Source organism: Delphinus delphis, chromosome 4 (genome assembly GCF_949987515.2).
Source record: "Delphinus delphis chromosome 4, mDelDel1.2, whole genome shotgun sequence".
NCBI lineage: Eukaryota > Metazoa > Chordata > Mammalia > Artiodactyla > Delphinidae > Delphinus > Delphinus delphis.
In genome coordinates, this window is record NC_082686.1 from 86,596,553 (window position 1) to 86,618,425 (window position 21,873).

General features: G+C 37.5%; 1 long non-coding RNA gene across 1 annotated transcript in view; it reads left to right on the forward strand.

Annotated features, from left to right (window-relative positions):
* The window catches only part of LOC132424188 (uncharacterized), a 108,863-nt gene that overhangs the window by 23,941 nt on the left and 63,049 nt on the right, over positions 1-21,873 (forward strand). The window lies entirely within an intron of this gene.

The following is a 21,873-nucleotide window of genomic DNA, read 5'->3' on the forward strand; positions in this document are numbered from 1 at the left end:
TAGGCAAAACAGTAATACCTACCCCACTTCCATTAGAGTTTCTTTTAAGGATCAAGTGAGATAATGATTGTAAAAGTGGTACTGTGAAGCATAAAGTATTATACAAATTTGAATAAATTCTTTTTTTAAACTATTGTCTTTAATTTGTAAAGGAAAATAGGAAAAATTATTTACAAGAAAGAAAAGGCTCTTCTGAAATTCCCATTTTCCAGAGATATTAGTCAAATGTATTCAAGATGGCAATGTCATTTTCTTTTCACTAAAAGCTTAGATTTCTGATACCTCTGGTGAGGAACAGAGAATGTAGAATTAAGAGAAAAGCATGACTGAAAGAGAAACCTTAGAGAAGTTCCTTGTGTGGGTATTTCTAAGTGAACAATATTATAGAAATGGTCCAACTAATACGAACTTTGAGAAAATGTTAAAGGATCCTTGAGCTGACAGACAATACATTTTGATACAGTGTTGTAGGAAATAGCCACTTTTTAAATGAAATGATTTAGGAATCTATTTTCAATTTGAGGTGAACCCATAAGTCAAAGGGACTCATCATAAATTATTAGAGCTTAGACTCTTGTTTGCAGCTGATATAGGAAATTGGAGACATTCTTCTTGAACACTTCACAGTAAGATATAACTTCTTTTATGAATGATAGAATATGAATAGCTGCATTACTGGCATGAACTTGGATGTCACCTTTGAATTTATAGATAATTTTAAGACAGAATATACATTTTGAAAAGTCTAATATTTAACTTAAAGACAAACTCTTGGAATAAAATTTTTTTAGTTTCAGCATTAATAGGGTAAATGGCATCCTAATGATTCCGTTGTTAATATAGATCACATTTTTGTCATTCTTGAGCCTGAACTTATTCCAGTGTAGCCCTTGTTTCTTTCATTATGAAAATATTGCCAAAGAGATTAAAGTGAGGGCTTTGATCCTAATGCAATTCAATCCTAATCAAGCAACCAGTTGAGAGAATATGAATTGGTGAACACTGGCCAACACCAAAGCCAGAAAAACAATTCAAAATAAATGTCCTACTGTTGGTGATCATTAATATCACCTTGCCATGCACAGATTCACTCTTAAACCAGATTCTCTTTTCTCTGCAATTATTTTACTTTTTAAATTTCCCAGTGATCAAATCCATTTTTGACATCTTGTTCCGCAATATCATTTACATGATATTGCACAAGGTTTAAAGTGATTTAAACACACACACACACACACACACACACCCAGAGATGAATAATTTACAAAGAGCAACTAACTCTTCTTGAAAGTTACCAAACTTTTCTAGTGAGTTAAAGATAATTTAAAACATAATGCGCTAAACAGGAATGAAGGGGGTAAAGGGAGAAAGATGCAGAGTAATTTCAAATACAACACCCATTCCTCCACACATGCCACCAGTTTATCTTAAATTAGAAATTTACTAGAGTTTATTAAGACAAAAAGAAAATCTCATATCTTATTAAATTGAAAATCACCTTAATATCATTTTTGCAATTGGTCTCAAATTTGTCTCCTAGTTTCTACTACCCCTCACCTACTTCAATCCATCATTATATCTATGACATAAATATAGCCTCCTAGAGAGTCCTCCATCTCCTTCCCCTCTCACCACCCTTCCACCACTAGCATCTGATCGTATTCCCACTTCAAATCCAAATATGAGATGGCTTCTGCTGCCTGTAGGTTGAAATTTCAACTACTCTGTGTGTTCAACTGGGTGTTCAAGGTCCTCCATAGCAAGACATCTCCTAAACTTTCTAGCCATATGCTCTGCGTGGATTCTAACATCAATAATATAGATTAGACTTAATAGAAATTATGACTTAATCAGATTTGATTAACTTAGATATGATTAGAAATAATATCTCTAAACCAATCTTCATTATTCCTGGAAAATAATAGGCATTTATAAATTATAACTGCTATTGTTGCTTTTGCTGTTAGTGTTATTATTGTCATTTACTATCTCTGCCTGGGATGCCTGCTCAAGTCTTATCCTTTAAAGCTCCCCAATTCTAAGGATCCTCTCTTCCTCCTTGCTTATAACTCATATCATTCTACTTTACAGCAGTGTTGATTTTTTTTTTCTTTCATTGTCTGTCTTTTCATCATGATAATGAACTTTTGGGCAAGAGGAACCATATTTCCACCTTAGGATTACAACTTCTAAAATAATACTATATATGCAGCAAACACTCAGTAAATGTGTTTTTTGGATTGAAGGTATGGCATAGGAAAACCAGTATAAGTTATATAATATGTTCAAATAAATTTCAAATTCATTTTACAAAATATGACTATGACCAAATTACATATTGTTCCAAAAAGGGACACTTTGAGAGTAAGAGAGGGTATTCTTGATTATTATATGGAGAGAGTAGGCACACACTAGAATGCAAGTTCATCACAAGTAGGAGAAAACTCCATGAAAACACAGGTGAATGCTGCAAAGATTATCCTAATTGTATTATCCCCTCCCTCTTTTCCATCGTGGAACCAACCCTGTTACAGAGAGAAGGTTGGGTATGATTGAGTTTTTAAAATATGGAGGAGCACTAATGGAAGCAACTGAAGTATGTGCCAGTTTGAAGGTCCTTGGAATTAGCCTGAGTTGACAAGATCACAGAGGACTTAAAATGAGCAGCCTTCTCTCATTGAACACCTGGAATGAAGAGTATGAGCAGAATGTCTTAAATTTGCCTGCCATGTTGAACAGGAGTATAATGGGGGAGTGTCCCTGGGCAGAGAAGTGTGCTGCCTTCTAAGTATACAACGACTGCCTGAGAAATTTCCTTTCTCATTCCAGAACTTCTCAGGCTGTCTCCATGTAAGCTGTAGCCTTCACAGCTCTGTGCATCTTTCTGTTTCCACACTCCTCTCTCCTTATCTGTTAATGCTGCGTGACTGTTTTAAAAAGGTTTTATTCTACCCTCTGCCCATCCTTAGTGAGCATGTTCTTGGGCCATCAGTGGTGCTGCCCACAGAATGTTGTTAAAAAACTTAAAACTGAATAAATTTGAAGATTTAATTGGCTTTATTCAGTGATTCATGAATTGGGCAGCATCCCATCTAGCAACAACAGGGGTGCTCCAAGGAGTTATATAAAATGGAAGGTTTTTATAGAAAGAAGGGTGGGGCAAGGAAGTCATTAGCAAAAGATAAGAAACAGTTCTTTTGGGCCAGGACATTGTCTTTTTGGGAGGAAGGGACTGCATGGGTTTTATCATGCAGATTGCCTCTTCTTCCCCTGGTGGGCCAGGGGTGGGATAGAGAGGGTCCATGTGACAGATTACCTTACTGATGCTGACCAGAAAATTCCAGAATGGTTGATTAAGATTACATTTCTGGTGAAGGTCGAAACTACAATTAGGTTAGGTGTTAAAACTAAGCTTGGTATCATGGGCTTTATTTATCACAAGTGATACCATTTTGGGCCTGTGTTTTTTCTCTTTAACAGTATGAAGGATGGGCATTTTCCAAAGAGGGATGTGGTCCTCCCTGGTGGAGCTGGCCCTGCAGTGAATCAGAGAATTGGCAGGGTCCACGGTGGACTTAGGAGGACTCTGATGATATAGGAAGCAATGCTTTCTGTCCAGTTCTCCCAGAGACTAGACCTCAATCAAGGAATTTAGCAGTGCCTTTTACACTCACTGGGTGAACATCTGATCCGTTGACCAATGTCCAGAACACAGAATGACCACAATATCACACTTGGTTCAATGAAAGGCTGTTACTATAGTGTGGGGGAAACTCTGAAATGAGAACCAGGAGACCTAGAGCCTAGGATCTAATCTAGGCTGGGTCACCAGCCAGCTGTGTGACTTTGAAACAAGTCATATAACAACCCTGTGTCTTAAGTTATAAACAGATAGTAACATCATTGGATAATTTATAATAATGTGGGTAGCTGTGAGATCACCTGTAACACTGTAAATCGCTTCAAATGTCTTGTCTTTTATTATTAAGGTAGGCCACGTTATTCCCTATACATTACACTACAAAGTCTTTAAGATATAATTGTTTCTTTTAAGTACTGTTCTGAGTGCAATTAAGCTGTTTCATGATTGCAATTTTGGGGCCACATTACTACAAAACAAGTATTATTACTTAATGAAAGACAAGTAAGTAGATTTTGCTTTTCAAATTAAGAAAATTAGCTTGAGATGATATGGCTTTTCACAGCAATAATGCTTGTAAGCCAAGCTGTCTAATTTGGAATGCAGATACACTCCACAATGTAGGATTTAATTGATTCTGAAAAAACAGTACTTGTTTTGAAGCACTATGGTATCTTAATGTATCTAATTTCATTAATAGTTTGAAGGGAAAAATACCAGACTTCTGATCCAGTTCAACTCTGCCGGTCAGTTGCTCTGTGACCTCTGGTGAGTCACTTAACGACTCTGGATCTTAATTTTATTTGCAAATCACTTGGAGTAGATAATATCTAAAGTCCTTTCTAGTTCTAAAACCCAGGCTATTTCACAACCATTACAATTTTAAAAGCAATTTTAAGTGTAAATATTTTTCCTTTTTATTAAAACTAATAAATCCTTGGTTGGCATTAATTTACCCAGCACCAAGCAAGTGATAGCCCAATGACGGTATTTACAAAATGAAGTTGTCAAAATGAAACAGCGACTGTTCAGAAGAGTATTAAAGTGCAGTTCACTTTGAAGTAACCTGCCTAGGCATGGCTCACAAATTCTACCCAAAGCAACATTCTTGAGACTGTTTGCTTAGTATGCAAATTAAAATCATCATTAAAAGATCAGTAGCCATGTGGTGGCCTTTATGATTAATGATTTCCACGGCCAAAGGGAGAGATCTGAGTTAATTAGCCTGCCTGGTCTCTTGCCCCCTTTGCCTCCTGGGACAGAGCTGAGTGCAGAGGTACTTCCTTCGGGGGAGAAGGAGGGCCTCTCAGTCTCGGACACCTAAGCTGACCGTTGCAATCTCATCCATGGCATCCTTTTTAGCAGAAGGGAGGTCACTCCTTGAAAGACAAAGTAATAATGGCTCCAGTGAGAGAACCAGGGTATTAGATTACTATATTTGGTCTCTGATGGAAATCAAATTAATAAATTGTGGAAATAAAACTACTTAGCAAGAATTAAGAAAAATATAATGCAAATTCTAAAAATTGTTTAAAAGGACAAAGCCCAAACACTTTCCTTTCAGCATATTCCCCTCTCTGCTCTTGTCTCTTTGTTCCTACCTTTACAAGAGGCATCTCAGTATACTAGAAAAAGCAGAGTCTCTTGGCTTCCCCACTAACTTGTTTCATAATCTTGGCAAGTGAGTACCTCTCTGGGACTGTTTCTTTGTATTCAAAATGTTTCTAGATTCAACAACTCTTAACTCAGTGACTTCATAACTCCTTTAATTTTACTTAAAAAAAAGGAAGACAAGAATATTCATGAAGTCTGAAGGTCAGAGAAGTTGTAGGTCAGAAATTGGAGAGGCAAAGAGGATTTAAGAAGACAAAGCAGAGATGATTGGGGGTTTGAAGTCTCAGTCAAGTGATCCCTGCCTAGGTCAGCAAGAACTAGAGTTGCTGGAAATGTCTGGGCTATTGCCCTTTCACCTGGGCACTGTTGTTCCTACCCTAGACACTTGGACTGCTCAAAGAAGTCAGTTCTGGAAATTTTAATCCAGTTTCATATTATTCCAGTTATCTTCTTCTCCACTTCTGTTCTCTGATTGCTGAGCTCTGATGGCAAAAATCATGCAAGCACTCAGACTGATATCACCAAAAATCTGTGGTTTCAACCTCTCGTCAACCACTAAAAACCCCACTTCACTTTCTCTCTGTCACCCCTCCCTCTGAGCCGAAAATTTTTCTCAACCTCACAGAAAATAGTAGAATTTTTATTGGGACCTCTTCAATGTTCCCCTTACTATTAACTCTTTCCTCCTAGCACATAAACTTAGTTGTTTTCCTTTCTTATAAAGTAGTCCTACATTCTCTTGTGGTCGCTTCTCTATTGATTTCCCTCCTTTCATAGCCAAGCTCCTAAGAAAGGGCTTGTGGCTATTTCTTCACCTTCTATTTACTTTTCAGTCAGTTGCTCTCAGGGTTTGGATTCCCTCAGAAGCAGACTCTGGTTCAGGGGTTCAAGTGCAAGTAGGTTATTTGGAAGGTGATCCCAGGAAACACATTAGGGGTGAAGGAAAGCAAGACAGGGAAGAGAAGGAAGCCAATACAGGGTATGGAATCAAACAATCACTTTTATGCTGATAATTCTCAAATCTGTATCTCCAAGTCACATCCCAAGTTCTAGATCCATGTTTATAAATCTACTAAATGCGCCTAACTGGATATCTATGGCAATTCAAATCCAACATCAAGAAATACTAGTGTCATGTATTCAAGACCTGGCTCTCCTACTTAATACATATATAGCACTGAGCAAGTTATTTAGCCTGCATAATTCCCAGATTACTCCTCTGTAAAAACAGGTAAAATAATAATGTATCAATAGTGTTTTGAAGAATAAATGAGGTCGTTTGTGTTAAGTACTAAGCACAGTGCGGGGTACATAAGAAGTGATCAGTAATCATTAGCTTCCTTTATTAATGTAATAAGAACTTTCTCCACAAACTAATTTCTTATCGTGTATTCCCTCTATGTTAATGGCATTGCCAACTACCCACTTAAATCAGAAATTTTCAAATCATCCCAGAATCTTTTCTCACTCTCAACATCAGGCACCATATTCTGCCAATTCCACCTCCCACATATTTCTTAAATTTGTCATTTCCTCTTCATCCTTCTTCCTCTGCCTTAATGCCAGCCCTCAGCACTCTTGCTTAGATTAGAATTCCTTAGGGGATTCTTCCTGTTTACAATGCCTAACATAGTGTCTGACACAAAGTAATCATTTAATAAATGTTTGAATGAATATCATCGAATTATCTCTAACATAATAAATGGTACCACACTCCTGAATGATACCTGGATGCCTAAGAGTCTTCCCTGATTCCACTTTACTCCTAATAGCACACATTTAATTCTTGGTAACCCTGTTGCCTCTACTTCCAAAATATACCCAGAGTCCAAGCATTTCTCAATATCTCCCCTGAATCAGTCCTAGTTTAAGACCAGACTCATCTGTCCACCCAGACTTTCTTCCTCTTGCCTTTCTGTATATCTGCCACATGGAAACTGGAGTCTTCAAAGCATAAATTAGATCTTACCATGCCGCCACTTAATAACTTCCTATGGCTTCTCGATAAATTTTAAAATATCTACAGGGACTCCAAAGTCCCCTACTGACTTCTCCTACCTTATCTCTTTCCATTTCTCTCTTGACTCACTGTATTTTGGCCACAGTGGCCTTTGTGCTGTACCTGGAACACACCAAACCTGCACCTTTTGCAAATGCTGTTTTCTGCTTGGACTAATCACTCATCCCTGGGTCTTCACACAGCTGTATCCTTCTCAACATTCAAGTCTCAGTTCCCCATACATATTATCTAACTTGTATCTTTACAGCTTATTGTCTATCTCTCTAACCTTACTCCTAGAACATAAGCTACTTGAGGCAGAATTTTTGTCTTATTTATCACTGTCTCCCAGGACCCAGAACAGTGTCTAGCATGTAGTAGGAGATCAATAAATATTTATCAACAAATGTTTATTAATACATACTATGTTCAAAACCAGGCTCTGTAGGACACTAAAAGAAGTAAAAAGGGGTTAAAAGATATCAACAAGAACATTATCAAGAACAATAAGACCCTAAATACGCATAAATAAGGATGAGAAATAAACTAGAAAAACTGGAAATAGCTAATTTGTTAAGATGATAAGATTGTGTGTCTTTCCTTTTGAAAACTTCCTTAATTATCATTAGTGTAGAGCAACAAATGAAAATTGCTAGTTGAGTGCTATGACAAAATGTCATGTAGCAGTTCTAAGAAAGAAGAAATATTTTATGGTCAGGGTGGTCTGAGGACTAACTTCTGTTACTCAAGTCATTTAGTAAACAAGGACTATTTGACATTGTATATAATGAACATTTTTCTTCTTTAATTTATTCCTCAGTAATAGTCTATGAAATCTTAAATGGCAATGCTAACATCTTAATGAAATGGAACACTCAATGTTCTGACTCTTTGATGGGCTGAGTTGAAATAAGATTTGTGTATGTTTGTGGAGGGGCAATTAGCAAATACATATGGAAATTGCTTCTGGTTTGGGGGCCTCTGGCTACTCATCAAATTGCAGGTGGCACAGCCACTTGTCACGGCTTCCCCGTTCCACTTAACCTGGAAATTCTGAACAAGTTTCTGAGGTTCTCTTGATTTCCCTTGAGAGTCCCTGTACCAAAAAAAGCTCTTACGGTAAACTAGAGCTGAGAAAAAAATTGGTCTGAGAACATTCCCATGATTCTCATTACCACAGAATGCTGTTTCTTTTCATTATAGCACAAATTTCCAGAGTTTTATTTAGAGGTAGAAAAGAAAAAAAAAGCTATCAGGGTATTTTTAAAAAAGGAAAGGGCAGCAGAATCAGTTTATCATGTTTTGATGCCATCGTGATTGAGGAGAGGGTTTCAGTGATCTACATAGTAAGATAATTTGGCAACATAAATGACTTCTTGAGTTCTACTTAGGTCAATAATGATAAAGTTGGATACATGAAAATCACTTTAAAAATAAAGAGCTCATGATTATATGGCTTAGCCAAACAAAAATAAATAAATGAATAAATCTGGATAATCATGTCAATACCAGTACAAAATCAGAGAAACAGTCTTATTCTCACTCAATAAAGCCAGACAGTGACAAATCACAGCACTTAGAAAATTAGTGCTGGTGGTTTTGTATTACCCAAAATACTGGTAAATATAAATTTTCTACTCACTTAGACTCCAGCACTGACATTAAAAAGGATAAAGCAGTTGGTTGTCATGGTAGAAATTGCTAGCTGCTGTGGCTAAATCTTTCCTTTTCTTGCTGGACAACTCAGGTAGACTCTATTTCCCAGCCTCCTTTGCAGTTAGATGTGGCCATGTGAGTGAACTTTGGCCAATTGAATAAGATCAAAGGTGATGTATATTCTTTTACGACTGGTCCATGAAGACTCTCATGCATAATTTTCATTCCCTTCTGGCTTGATGCAGGTGAACACAGTGACCTTGGAATCCCCATGTTGAAGTTATAGAGCCACAAATTGAAAGAATCTGGGTCCTTGAACCATTTGGTAGAAAGCTACTTGTCAATCAGAATTTACCTAAGTGAGAAATGAACTTCTCTCATGCTAAGCCTCTGAGATATGGGGATTTGTCTCATATTAGCTAGAGTTACCTTTACAAATACAGCTGGCTAGACTTGTTGCTTATAAATTAAATATCCTATTGGTTCTATCACAAGCTTTCACAAAAAGTGCTGAAAAATTTAAACAGCATCTTCAATCTCACAATCTTATACTTTTTCATTCTATATGTAACCTTCCAACAATAATTCCCAATTGGGAAAATTCTGTCCTCTGGTATTATGTATTATGTAACTGCCCAGAAGGCTAAGAGCTTCCCAACTGAAATTTTTCTAAGTCATAAAGTTCTGCACTGATGACTTTTTAGGCCAGTTAGGTAACAATGAAAGTCAAATAGCTACATAGTTCAGAACAGTGGCATATATTATAAAGGAAATAATGTCAAGTCATTAGGTTAAGTAATTCTAAGGTTTACAATCATTATCCCAAAATGGCATACCTAAATAAATACCTCTCAAGGAAATGCTTCTGAGATCAGGTCATGGATCATCAATTTCAAGCAGTTGGTAAAAAGATATGTTTTAAAAAAAGGGACACAACAGGACCTGTGCAGAAGGGGAGAGGCAGCACGTTGAAAGGAGGGCCTCTGGAGTCTGGAGTTCTGGAGTTTGCAGGCAAAAGCATTTCCAGTAACCAAAGGCTGTCCTGTAAGAAAGTTGCAGGTACAAGACAGAAGACACACAGATTGCAGCTGGGCACACAAAACAGGTGAGAATATAGTGCCCCTCTTATCAAAGACCAATTCCTTTCCATATTCTCTGGATTACAGCCTCCATCTTGTGTTGACCTGACATAAACTACCAGATATTTCTCAAGCAAAGATGTGTTTATTCAGGATCAGCTGAGACTTGCAATTCAGGATCTGCAGCCCTGGTGAGCCACATTTAAGTTCCTACACAGCAAGAGCACTTGTTGTAATTTTGCTGGAAATTGCTAGAGGCTGTAACAAAGAGAGCCATTTTAAAATTAAGTTCTGAGACATGCTCAGGAGGAGACGCAAGAGTGTTAGAGGACCCCGGCCAGCCAAGGTCCTGAGGCTGGGGTTGGGGGACCAGGGGTTCGGACAGTTGCTGCACCCCTGCCTTCCAACACCACCAACAGGCAAGGAGGAGAGGCGAGGGGACCTGGGCAGAACAAGAAGGGGGGCCCTGTTTGCCATGAACATCTGTCCATCATCTGGTGCAGCCTAGGCCCGGCCCCAGAGAGGTGGATGTCACCACAACCATAAATCGACATCAAAGATAGAGAGATTTTTGTCATCTACACTGGAACTGAAGGTAAAAAAGAAGATGAAAGGAAGAGGAGGACTTCAGGAAAAACCAGTAAAGAGTGCTGAGAGGAGAAGACAGAGGCACGGAGGTAGAATCCTTCACCTGCAGTCACACAGCTGCTGTGTGACTGACAGGATCTTGGTGCTCCGGCCAGGTGTCAGGCCTGCACCTCTGAGGTGGGAGAGCTGAGCTTAGGACATTGGTCCACCAGAGACCTCCCGGCCCCACATAATATCAAAGGGCAGAAGCTCTCCCAGAGATCTCCATCTGAATGCTAAGACCTAGCTCCACTCAACGAAAAGCAAGCTACGGTGCTGGACACCCCATGCCAAAAAACTAGCAAGACAGGAATACAACCCCACCCATTAGGAGAGAGGCTGCCTAAAATCATAAAAGGTCACAGACACCACAAAACACACCACTGGACATGGTCCTGCCCACCAGAAAGACAAGATCCAGCCTCATCCACCTGACACAGGCACCAGTCCCCTCTACCAGGAAGCCTGCACAACCCACTGAACCAACCTTACCCACTGGGGGCAGACACCAAAAACAACGGGAACTACAAACCTGCAGCCTGCGAAAAGGAGACCGCAAACACAGTAAGTTAAGCAAAATGAGAAGACAGAGAAATACACAGCAGATGAAGGAGCAAAGTAAAAACCCACCAGAACAAACAAATGAAGAGGAAATAGGCAGTCTACCTGAAAAAGAATTCAGAGTAATGATAGTAAAGATGATCCAAGATCTTGGAAATAGAATGGAGAAAATAAAAGAAATGTTTAACAAGGAACTAGAAGAACTAAAGAGCAAACAAACAATGATGAACAGCACAATAAATGAAATTAAAAATTCTCTAGAAGGAATCAATATCAGAATAACTGAGGCAGAAGAAGGGATAAGTGACCGGAAAGATAAAATAGTGTAAATAACTACCAGAGAGCAGAATAAAGAAAAAAGAATGAAGAGAATTGAGGACACTCTCAGAGACCTCTGGGACAACATTAAACACAACAACATTCAAATTATAGGGGTCCCAGAAGAAGAGGAGAAAAAGAAAGCAGCTGAGAAAATATTTGAAGAGATTATAGTTGAAAACTTCCCTAATATGGAAAAGGAAATAGTCAGTCAAGTCCAGGAAGCGCAGAGAGTCCCATACAGGATAAATCCAAGGAGAAACACGCCAAGAAACATATAAATCAAGCTATCAAAAACTAAATACAAAGACAAAATATTAAAAGCAGCAAAGGAAAAGCAACAAATAACATACAAGGGAATCCCCATAAAGTTAACAGCTGATCTTTCAGCAGAAACCCTGCAAGCCAGAAGGGAGTGGCAGGACATAATTAAAGTGATGAAAGGGAAAAACCTAAAACCAAGATTACTCTACCCAGTAAGGATCTCATTCAGATTCGACAGAGACATTAGAACCTTTACAGACAAGCAAAAGCTAACAGAATTCAGCACCACCATACCAGCTTTACAACAAATGCTAAAGGAACTTCTCTAGGCAGTAAACACAAGAGAAGGAAAAGACCTACAATAATAAGCCCACAACAATTAGGAAAATGGTAATAGGAATATACTTATCGTTAATTACCTTAAATGTAAATGGATTAAATTCTCCAACCAAAAGACATAGAATGGCTGAATGGATAGAAAAACAAGACCCGTATATATGCTGTCTACAGAAACCCACTTCAGACATAGGGACATATACAGATTGAAAGTGAGGGGATGGAAAAATATATTCCATGCAAATGGAAATCAAAAGAAAGCTGGAGTAGTAATTCTCATAGAAGACAAAATAGCCTTTAAAGTAAAGACTATTACAAGAGACAAAGAAGGACACTACATAATGATCAAGGGATCAATCCAAGACAAAGACATAACAATTGTAAATATTTATGCACTCAACATAGGAGCACCTCAATATATAAGGCAAATGCTAACAGCCATAAAAGGGGAAATCGACAGTAACACAATTATAGTACAGGATGATAACACCCCACTTTCACCAATGGACAGATCATCCAAAATGAAAATAAACAAGGAAACACTAGCTTTAAATGATACATTAAACAAGATGGACTTAATTGATATTTATAGGACACCCCATCCAAAAACTACAGAATAAATTTTCTTCTCAAGTGATCATGGAACATTCTGCAGGATAGATCATATCTTGGATCACAAATCAAGCCTTGGTAAATTTAGGAAAATTGAAGTCATATCAAGTATCTTTTCTGACCACAATGCTACGAGACCAGATATCAATTACAGGAAATAATCTATAAAAAATACAAACACATAGAAGCTAAAGAATACACTACTAAATAACCAAGAGATCACTGAAGAAATCAAAGAGGAAATGAAAAAGTACCTAGAAACAAATGACAGTGAAAACACAATGACCCAAAATGTATGGAATGCAGCAAAATCAGTTCTAAGTGGGAAGTTTATAGCAGTACAGTCCTACCTCAAGAAACAAAAAACATCTCAAATAAACAACCTAACCTTACACCTAAACCAATTAGAGAAAGAAGAGCAAAAATTCCCCAATATTAGGAGAAGGAAAGAAATCATAAAGATCAGATCAGAAATAAATGAAAAAGAAATGAAGGAAACGATAGCAAAGATCAATAAAACTAAAAGCTGGTTCTTTGAGAAGATAAACAAAATTGATAAAACCATTAATCAGACTCATCAAGAAAAAGAGAGAGAAGACTCAAATCAATAGAATTAGAAATGAAAAAGGAGAGCTGACACTGAAGAAATACAAAGGATCATGAGAGATTACTACAGGCAACTATACGCCAATAAAATGGACAACCTGGAAGAAATGGACAAATCCTTAGAAAAGCACAACATTCCACGACTGAACCAGGAAGAAATAGAAAATATAAACAGACCAATCAAAAGCACTGAAATTGAGACTAGATTAAAAATCTTCCAAAAAACAAAAGCCCAGGACTAGATGGCTTCACCGATGACTTCTATCAAACATTTAGAGAAGAGTTAACACCTATCCTTCTCAAACTCTTCCAAAATATAGCAGAGGGAGGAACACTCCCAAACTCATTTTATGAGACCACCATCACCCTGATACGAAAACCAGACAAAGATGTCACAAAAAAAGAAAACTACAGGCCAATATCACTGATGAACATAGATGTAAAGATACTCAAGAAAACACTAGCAAAAAGATTCCAGCAGCACATTAAAAGGATCATACACCATCATCAAGTGGGGTTTATCCCAGGAATGCAAGGATTCTTCAATATATGCAAATCAATCAATGTGACACACCATTTTAACAAACTGAAGAATAAAAACCATATGATCATCTGAATACATGCAGAAAAAGCTTTCAACAAAATTCAACACGCTCTGATGATAAAAACCCTCCAGAAAGTAGGCATAGAGGGAACTTACCTCAACATAATAAAGGCCACATATGACAAACCCACAGCCAACATGTTGAAAAACTGAAACCATTTCCACTAAGATCAGGAACAAGACAAGGTTGCCCACTCTCACCACTAATATTCAACATAGTTTTGGAAGTTTTAGCCACAGCAATCAGAGAAGAAAAAGAAATAACAGGAATCCAAATCAGAAAAGAAGAAGTAAAACTGTCACTGTTTGCAGATGACATGATACTATACATAGAGAATCCTAACCATGCCACCAGAAAACTACTAGCACTAATCAATGAATTTGGTAAAGTTGCAAGAGACAAAATTAATGCACTGAAATCTCTTGCGTTTCTACACACTTAATGATGAAAAATCTGAAAGAGAAATTAAGGAAACACTCCCATTTACCACCACAACAAAAAGAAAAAAATACCTAGGAATAAACCTACCTAAGCAGGCAAAAGACCTGTATGCAGAAAACTATAAGACACTGATAAAAGAACTTAAAAATGATACAGATGGAGAGATATACCATTTTCTTGGATTGGAAGAATCAACATTGTGAAAATGACTATACTACCTAAAGCAATCTACAGATTCAATGCAATCCTTATCAAACTACCAATGGCATTTTTTATGGAACTAGAACAAAAAATTTCACAATTTGTATGGAAACACAAAAGACCCCGAATAGCCAAAGCAATCTTGAGAATGAAAAACGGAGCTGGAGGAATCAGTCCCCCTGCCTTCAGACTATACTACAAAGCTACAGTAATCAAGACACTATGGTACTAGCACAAAAACAGAAATATAGATCAATGGAACAGGATAGAAAGCCCAGAGATAAACCCATGCACATATGGTCACCTTATCTTTGATAAAGGAGGCAAGAATATAAAATGGAGAAAAGACAGCCTCTTCCATAAGTGGTGCTGTGAAAATTGTACAGCTAAATTTAAAAGAATGAAGTTAGAACACTCCCTAACACCATACACAAAAATAAACTCAAAATGGATTAAAGACCTAAATGTAAAGCCAGACACTATAAAACTCTTAGAGGAAAACATAGGCAGAACACTCTACAATATAAATCACAGCAAGATCCTTTTTGACCCACCTTCTAGAGAAATGGAAATAGAAACAAAAGTAAGCAAATGGGGCCTAATGAAACTTAAAAGCTTTTCCACACTAAAGGAAACCATAAACAAGATGAAGAGACAACCCTCAGAATGGGAGAAAATATTTGCAAATGAAGCAACTGTCAAAGGATTAATCTCCAAAATATACGAGCAGCTCAATATCAATAAAACAACCCAATCCAAAAATGGGCAGGAGACCTAAATAGACATTTCTCCAAAGAAGATATACAGACTGCCAACAAACACATGAAAGAATGTTCAACATCACTAATCGTTAGAGAAATGCAAATCAAAACTACAATGAGGTATCACCTCACACCAGTCAGAATGGCCATCATCTAAAAATCTAGAAACAATAAATGCTGGAGAGGGTGTGGAGAAAAGGGAGTCCTCGTGCACTGTTGGTGGGAAAGTAAATTGATACAGCCACTATGGAGAACAGTATGGAGGTTCCTTAAAAAACTAAAAATAGAATTACCATATGACCCAGCAATCCCACTACTGGGCATATACCCTGAGAAAACCGTAATTCAAAAAGAGACGTGTACCACAACGTTCATTGCAGCACTATTTCCAGTAGCCAGGACATGGAAGCAACCTAAGTGTCCATGAGAGATGAATGGACAAAGAAGATGTGGCACATATATACAATGGGATACTACTGAGCCATAAAAAGAAATGGAATTGACTTGTTTCTAGTGAGGTGGATGGACCTAGAGATTGTCATACAGAGTGAAGTAAGTCAGAAAGAGAAAAACAAATACCATATCTTAACACATATATATGGAATCTAAAAAAAAAAAAAAAAAGGTTCTGAAGAACCTTGGGGCAGGACAGGAATAAAGATGCAGACGTAGAGAATGGACTTGAGGACACGGGGAGGGGGAAGGGTAAGCTGGGATGTAGTGAGAGTGTGGCATGAACATATATACACTACCAAATGTAAAATAGATAGCTAATGGGAAGCAGTCCCATAGCCCAGGGAGGTCAGCTCAGTACTTTGTGCCCACCTAGAGTGGTGGGATAGGGAGGGTGGGAGGGAGTTGCAAGAGGAAGGAGATATGGAGATATATGTATACATATAGCTGATTCACTTTGTTATGCAGCAGCAACTAACACAAGATTGTAAAGCAATTATACTCCAATAAAGATGTTTAAAAAAAGAAAAAAAAGGGGACACATGGCCAGTTCTCCAAATGGTGAAAATGTGCTTTGGTGTCCTTTCATGACCACATGAATTGATGTCTCAGATACTCACTAACTAAAGAAAGATAATCTGTCAAAAAGAAGTTCTATCCAGAGATACAATTATAGGTTATGGTATAGTTCCCAATGTAAGAAACTTTCATTCTTTAATCTTATGCTTTGCTTTTTTTAAACTGGAAACACTTTTGTTACTGGTTCCGAACCAAGATTCTCTTCTTAGGACTTAATCCATCATACTTCTAAAACCTTACTGTGCAGATGAGAAAACAAACTGTTCTCTGCCTTACAAATTGAAGATTATTGAAATAGAGTCCAAGGTGTTGACTCATGCATGCAGTTATATAACTCTATCAGTACTCTATTTGTATATGTGAATATTTATGAACCCCCTGGAGGTTTACAAGTAGCATTAATGTGAATTCTTGGTAGGAAAGGCAGAAAAGATCTTCTTAATGAAATTTTGAAGAAGGTCCAAACTCTTAAATTTGATAAATAACTTTCTTAGGAACAGAGATTTATCAGTTCAAAGTATTTTTGTAGCCACCATCCTAGTTTAGGCACTGACTGATTCACCATTACCTATATTTTCTCTCTGACTTAATCCAGTCATACATATGCCAACAGAACACTTCTTTTTTTATTACTTTTTAAAATTGAATTATAGTTGATTTACAGTATTGTGTTAGTTTCAGGTGTACAGCAAAGTGATTCAGCTATATATATATACAGCTACATGTATACAATGCCTATATACATATACATTTTTTCAGGTTATTTTCCCTTATAGGTTATTATAAGATGTTGAATATAGTTCCCTGTGCTGTACAGTAAATCCTTGTTTTTTATGTATTTTATGTATAGTAGTTTTTATCTGTTAATCCCATACTCTTAATTTATCTCCCCCTCCCTTTCCTCTTTGGTAACTATAAGTTTGTTTTCTATGTCTGTGAGTCTGTTTGTGTTTTGTATATAGATTCATTTGTGTTATGTTTTAGTGTTTCTAACGTTCACAAAATGGAGCTGGACTCTTAAATAAATTACTATTTGGCACTGAGTTCCCAGCTGCCTCTCATGACAAATCCATTTTTGCTTCAAAGCTCTTTACTGATTCTCATCCAAATTGTGCTTTTCTTCCTTTATCCTACTTCCTTTCTTCTCTCCTACCTCCTCCCACCCTAAATTATCCTGGCTTTGAATTTGTTTAAATATGTAAAATGAACATAAATATATCCATGCCAAAAATTGGGTACAGAAATAATGTTTGCAAAAGCACCTGGTAGAATTCCTGGCACATATTAGGTACTCAATAAATATTAGTGTTTTAGTTTTTGCATCATATAAATCACCCTAAAACAATACCTTAAAACAACAATGATGATTTATTATTTCTCTGGTTTCTGTGGATCAAGAAGTTAAGAAGAGCTCAGCTAGGCCATCCTTGCTTAGAGTCTCTCATGCAGTTGCAGTCATCTATCAAATTGGGCTGCAGTTATCTGAAGGAAGTGGAAGATCCAATGAGGCTCACTTGAGTAACTAGCAGCTTAGTCCTAGTTTTTGGCTGGGGGCTTCAGTTTCTCTCTGAGAAGACTCTTCCACGTGGTATGGTGTCTAGCCTCCTCTGGAGTGCATGAGATCCAAGGAACCAAGGTGAATGTGGCAGCGTTTATGAGCTAGCCTGGGAAATCACATACCACCATTTCCACCATATTCTATTGGTCACATAGGGACAGCCCTGATTTCATAGGAAAGTAATTTACATAAGAGGGTGAATACCAGAAAATGTGGAACATTGGAGGCTATCTTGGAGGCTGGCTACCATAGTTAGATATCGATTTCCTTAGAGAAAATGCTGACCACTTGGACTACTGTCAAACTAACCAGAGTGCTTTCCAGTTTTACCTTAAAGTATTCCTTTTTAGGCTAGCTAAGCCCAGCCTCCTGCCTCCTATTACCTACTTTGTTCTCTCTCTCTCTCACACACACACAAGAACATACAAGTGCACATAAACACACACACACACGAAGGACTAGCTTCCACATCTAAATTCCACACACGTTATTTTTCAGATTGAAATCATCCTGTTTTTGAAAAAAAATTTAATTTTAGAGTAGTTTCAGATGATTGGAAAAGTTGTGAAGATAGCACAGAGATTCCCATATTTTCCCCAGCTAATCTCTCCTAAAATTTTTGGCAGAGCTTTGAAAGAAAGAAAGGGTTTGAGAGGTCCAGATGGAATAGTGCAAGCAAAACCTCTAAGACCAAGAACTCATCTCCTTCAGCATTTTGGAGGTGACAGGATCCAGCATTTCAAAGAGATGCAGAATGATATAAACTGAAGGAGAACTAAATGAATCAGATAAAGTTGCTGTTCTACTTCTTATGGCTGTGAAAAGAAGCAATTATTATTGAAAAAAATCATTTTAAGAAAGTAAAGTAATAAAACTGGATATGGACAGGTAACCAATTTGGAAAATTCATGGTCCAAAAGAGCCAAAATTGAATGACTTGTTTTCTAAAACCCATGTTAAAAAATAATGTTAAATTAAGGTGGAATTGAATTATATGATTTTTATGATCTTTTTCGGCTTCTGCCACAAGATTAAATAGGAAGGTAGAGATTGCAACTTTTAGGTAAAGAAGTGGTTCGACAGAATAGTAATTTGGCTTTTGTGAACAAATACCTCATCTCACAAATAATTATTAAATGGAAGGAGACTCCCTTGATTGGAGTGGAAAAGCAATTTTGTCTCACTAAACAAGATCTGCAATATATACAGATAGGTTGCATTTGATCCTATGGGGAGAGCAGGAAAGTTATTGCCCATTTACAGCTGAGCAAATTGAGGCTCAGGGGAACACTCTCCAGATCAAGCTGAGACCACCGACTGAGTCGATGTTAGAAATCAAGTGGACTAGACCAAAGATTCACAGTCCACAGAAAGATTCAAGGATAGAAGTCTGAGGGCCAAATGAGAGGTATTACCTGGAAGGTCTGTTCCCTACTGTGGAACCCAAGTGTGTTGATCTTCAGTGTCCAGAGCAAGTCTGAGGGCATTAAACTTGAGTGGCACTGACTGAGGAAGGGAGGCTGCTGTTTCAAGGTACCTTTCTGTCTCCTCCCTTTACCTACTTTGTCCTCTCTCTCTCTCTCCCTCACACACACACACACACACACACACACACACACACAATCTTTGAATTCACTCACACTTAATAATTTTATTGTGCTTTGAAAATGAGGGAGAGCAATGAGAATGGGAAAAATCCTACAGCAGATCCCAAAAGTCTCCTGAAAGCTCTTTCTGCCCCCAGACCCCCAATCCTCTAATCGAGCATTATTAGTGACTTCAGGTTATTCACCCCACCAAAAAAAAACCCCACACATCTGAACAAGTCAACCACATTCCTACTTAACCCCATAATGCAGGTGTAAACATGTCATCTTCATCCCTACATAAAAACTACTTATGACTTCCTTTAGGATAGTCAACCTTAACTTGACATACATATCTTTTAAATAGAAGGTCCTAAAGTTCCATTGTAACCTCATTTCTTACCACTTTTTACGATGAATACTATACTCTAGGCACAGTAAATTATTATATCATGAAGTAAGAGGGGCTGGTGTTCAGAGATACACATAAAATTTTCACATTAACAGTTTCACCTGCCCACAATAATCATATTATATGACATACGACAACAACTACTGCTCTATTTACTGAGAGCCTACTTATGACAAGCATTGTAGTGGATACTTTACATATTATATTTCAGTTAGACCTTATAAAAACTTTCTTCAGAGTAATTATCTCCAATTTCAGTGGAGAAAACAGATTTAGAAGTTAATTTTCTGTCAAGGACACACAGCTAGTATGAAGGAGGATTCAGGCTCAGATCTACCTGCCTGGAAAGTCTGTTTTCTTCTTCCTGTGTGGTATAGTATTGTGAAGAACTATGACCCTAGAACCATATGGTGCTGGGTTTAAATCTTAGCTCTGCCATTTACAGGCAGACTAGCCTTATGTAAATTGATTAACCTCTCCAAGTCCCAGTTTCTCCATTTGTAAAAAATAGGATATTAGTAAGCACCTAACCCATAAAACTTTTCTAAGAATCAATAGAGAAAACAGATGTAAAGTGTATAGCTGTTAGTATTATTGAATCTCATCACCTCCACTTGGCAAATTCTTACTTATTTTTTAAGACCTAATTCAGATGTCACCTCAAATTGATATCTTATCTAACTCTGCCAGACAGAATTGTTTTCTCCTAGTTCTCATATGACTTTGGTCTTGTAATGATCTGTTCCCCATTAGACAAGAGTCATGAGTTACTCTATCTTAGTCTGGGTTCCTCCCAAAGCAGACTCAAAGAGACAGGATTTGAGTCAAGCAGTTTTTGGAGAGGTGCAAAGAACATGTATAGATAAGGAAGGAAGCAATCAGGGAAGGGAAGGCAGCCTTTAATAGATATGTTATTAAATCAACTCTTGTCATGGGTAAATGATAATTACTATCCCATAGGGAAACTCTGAAAAACTGTTCAAAATTTAGTACTCAGAATTATCCCAGACAAGAAAGTGGAACCTGGGATGGGTATTTTTATTTCTACACTGACTAGCCATTGGTTACAAGTCACCCTTGTACCAGTACAGGCACTTCTGGCTTGTGGTACATATAAGCATAGTGTGTTCTGGAAGCCTGAGGGCAGTGCACCAACAAAGATGCCAGTGTTGCCTTTGAAAATTAAGCTGATGTATGGTAAGGGATCTAAGAGAACAGGGTGGAGCACTGAGAGTGTTTGCTCTTCGTATCTTATACTCCTGTATAATCATTTATGCATTCATTTACCTGATATTGCTCTTTATCAATCTCCTTTCACCTCGAATTTTCCCATACAATGACTAGTATGCAGTGAGCAACCAATAAATGATTAAAGAGGGAAGGGGAGGGAAGAGAAGAAAAAGAAAGGAAAAGAGGGAAAGGAAGAGAAAAGAAAGGACAAGAAATGCATGGAAGAAAGGAAGGGAAGTGTCTGGAAGGGAAGGGAAGAATGCATCCTATGCCTTGATTTGGAATGGAGAAGTCTCCCTTCTTTTTACCTCTTATGGCAGCAACAGATAAAATGTATATAGACGCTAAGGAAATAAAGAATTCCCAGGATGGCATACATAATGCTGTCTAAATGTCAATTCAGGTATTTAATATAAGAATTAATTATAGAATCAGTGTTATGGTCTCTTACATTTTCCTTGCCTGAACAAAAGCCAAAACGTTGCTATAAAGCTGGTAAGGAACTCTGACCTTCAGAATATGTAGTTTGAGAAAAGATTCTAAGAAGGATAAGTGAAGATTCTTCTATTCTTGCTTTACTAGGTAATGAGTTTTATAATGGAAACACAATTGCAAATTATATAATCAAGTTGGTCAGAGCTATTGATCTGCCCAGTGACAAGACTTCCTAAATGAATTGCCTTATTCTGAAAAGTTGGTAGAAAGCTAATAATGGAAAAATATGTTTCCTGAATT